The sequence below is a fragment of the Rhinoderma darwinii genome, chromosome 7 (assembly GCF_050947455.1).
Source record: "Rhinoderma darwinii isolate aRhiDar2 chromosome 7, aRhiDar2.hap1, whole genome shotgun sequence".
NCBI classification, from domain to species: domain Eukaryota; kingdom Metazoa; phylum Chordata; class Amphibia; order Anura; family Rhinodermatidae; genus Rhinoderma; species Rhinoderma darwinii.
This window is the reverse complement of record NC_134693.1, coordinates 65,264,849-65,268,257: the sequence shown is the minus strand read 5'-3', so window position 1 is coordinate 65,268,257 and position 3,409 is coordinate 65,264,849.

The window sequence follows — 3,409 nt, the reverse complement described above, 5'->3', positions numbered from 1 at the left end:
CTTGTACCACTGGAGACACACACCCGATAAATTGTTAAGCAGGTCCTCCGGAGTACAGTAATACCCCATAAGTGTTCATAAACTGCTGTTTGGGCACACTGCCAGGCTTGTAAAGGTTGCCATTTGGGTTTTGGAGATCGGATGTTAAGGATCTGCCAGGCACAGCTTCTGTATCTACGCCCATAGGTAATCAGTCTGCACCTGCTTCTATGTCTGTGAGACTGACTCCATCTTCCACCACTCAGGATGGCAGGCTTAGGAGTGGGAGAGCCTATCACAGCCTGGCCAGACGGAGCTAGCTCCTGCCCTCTGTCTATTTATACCTGCCTTTCCTGTTCCTCCTTGCTTGTGATTCTTCTCGTTTGGTTTCCTGTCCCTGCTGCAGCTTCTTGAACTATTTGACCCTGCTTCATATTGACCCTGGCTTACTGACTACTCTCCTGCTCTGCGTTTGGTACCTCGTACACTCCTGGTTTGACTCGGCTTGTTCACTACTCTCCTGCTCTGCGTTTGGTACCTCGTACACTCCTGGTTTGACTCGGCTCGTTCACCACTCTTGTTGCTCACGGTGTTGCCGTGGACAACTGCCCCTTTTCCCTTTCTTCTGTGTACCCTTGTCTGTTTGTCTGTCGTGCACTTATTGAGCGTAGGGACCGTCGCCCAGTTGTACCCCGTCGCCTAGGGCCGGTCGTTGCAAGTAGGCAGGGACTGAGTGGCGGGTAGATTAGGGCTCACTTGTCTGTTTCCTTACCCCCATCATTACATAATCACAAGCCCATATACCTAGTCTACCCTGGTCCCTCACACTACTATGGACCCCCTTGAGACCCTGGCTCAGCAAATGCAGGGTCTTTCTCTACAGGTCCAGGCCCTGGCTCAGAGGGTCAACCAGCCTGATGCTACCATGGTAGTGCCCCTCACCTCACCTCTTGAACCCCACCTCAAGCTGCCTGACCGGTTTTCAGGGGACCGGAAGACTTTTCTCTCCTTTTCAAGAGAGTTGTAGGCTCTATTTTCGCTTAAAGCCGCACTCCTCAGGTTCTGAGAGCCAGCGGGTGGGTATAATTATGTCCCGGCTCCAGGAAGGGCCCCAAGAATGGGCCTTCTCCTTGGCTCCTGACGCCCCTGAACTTTCCTCCGTTGATCTTTTCTTTTCTGCTCTCGGACTCATTTATGACGAGACTGACAGGACTGCCTTTGCCGAGAGTCAGCTGGTGACCTTACGTCAGGGTAAGAGACCTGTTAAGGGGTATTGCTCTGACTTTAGGAAGTGGTGTGTAGCTTTTCGGTGGAATGACCCTGTCTTAAGGTGCCAGTTTAGGTTGGGTCTGTCGAACGCCCTGAAAGACCTGCTAGTTAGCTATCCCTCTTCTGACTCCCTAGACCAGGTTATGGCTTTAGCGGTACGACTTGACCGACGTCTCAGGGAACGACAACTTAAACGTTTTTGTGTTTTCTCCTCTGACTCCCCCATGATGCCTCCCGAGGATCCGTTGCTTCGTTCTTCCACGGAAGACTCGGAGGTACCTATGCAATTCGGGGCCTCCGTGTCCCCCCAACAACGTAGAGATTTCCGCAGGAAGAATGGTCTCTCCTTCTATTGTGGGGATGACAAGCATCAAGTGAACACCTGTCCTAGGCGTAAGAATAAGCAGCCGGAAAACTTCTGCGCCTAAGTGATCATCGGGGAGGTCACTTGGGCGCACAGGTATTTCCCGTAAATATGAAACGTAATAAAATCTTGCTTCCCTTTCAGGTCTCTTTTGGTGGTAGGTCTGCTACCGGCAGTGCCTTCGTGGATTCAGGGTCTTCTGCTAATATCATGTCTGTGGAATTTGCTATGTCTCTAGCTATGCCTTTGATTGATTTGCCTAAACCTGTCCCGGTAGTGGGTATCGACTCCACTCCTCTTGCTAATGGTTATTTTACACAGCATACCCCTGTTTTCGAACTCCTTGTTGGCTCCGTGCATTTGGAGCAGTGCTCTGTACTGTTGATGCAGGGATTATCGTCCGATTTGGTTTTAGGCCTTCCCTGGTTGCAGTTGCATAATCCCACGTTTGACTGGAATACTGGGGATCTTACCAAATGGGGTAATGAATGCTTGACGTCATGTTTTTCTGTTAATTCTATTTCTCCCCCTGAGGAGGTGAACACGCTACCTGAGTTTGTTCAGGACTTCGCCGATGTTTTCTCTAAGGAGGCCTCCGAAGTGTTACCTCCTCATAGAGAATACAATTGCGCTATCGATTTGGTACCAGGAGCTAAGCTCCCTAAGGGTAGGATATTTAATCTCTCTTGTCCCGAACGTGAAGCCACGAGAGAGTATATCCAGGAATGCCTGGCCAAGGGTTACATTCGCCCCTCTACTTCTCCGGTAGGTGTTGGCTTCTTCTTCGTAGGGAAGAAGGATGGTGGTCTTAGGCCATGCATTGACTACTGTAACTTGAATAAGGTCACTGTAAGGAACCAGTATCCCCTTCCTTTGATTCCTGATCTCTTTAATCAGGTTCAGGGGGCCCAATGGTTCTCTAAGTTTGATCTACGGGGGGCGTATAACCTTATCCACATCAAAAGAGGGGGATGAGTGGAACACTGCGTTTAACACGCCCGAAGGTCATTTAGAATACCTCGTCATGCCCTTTGGGTTGTGTAATGCTCCCGCGGTCTTCCAGAATTTCATAAATGAGATTTTAAGAGATTACCTGGGGGTATTTCTTGTAGTGTACCTTGATGACATACTTGTGTTTTCCAAGGACTGGTCCTCCCACATTGAGCATGTCAGGAAGGTGCTCCAGGTCCTTCGGGAAAACAAACTGTTTGCGAAGACCGAAAAATGTGTGTTTGGGGTGCAGGAGATACCATTTTTGGGTCAAATCCTCACTCCTCATGAATTCCGCATGGACCCCGCCAAGGTCCAGGCTGTGGCGGAATGGGTCCAACCTGCCTCCCTGAAGGCGTTACAGTGCTTCTTGGGGTTCGCTAATTATTACAGGAGATTTATTGCTAACTTCTCGGTCATCGCTAAGCCTCTTACGGATCTCACTCGCAAGGGTGCTGATCTCCTCCGCTGGCCTCCTGAGGCTGTCCAGGCTTTTGAGGTCCTTAAGAAGTGCTTTATCTCAGCCCCAGTGCTGGTTTAGCCCAACCAAATGGAGCCATTTATCGTGGAGGTTGACGCGTCTGAGGTGGGAGTGGGGGCTGTCTTGTCCCAGGGTACCAGGTCCCTCACCCATCTCCGTCCCTGTGCCTACTTCTCCAGGAAGTTTTCGCCCACTGAGAGTAACTATGATATTGGGAACCGCGAACTCTTAGCCATTAAATGGGATTTGAAGAGTGGCGCCACTTACTGGAGGGGGCTAGGCACCAAGTAACGGTCCTTACTGACCACAAGAATCTGGTTTTCCTA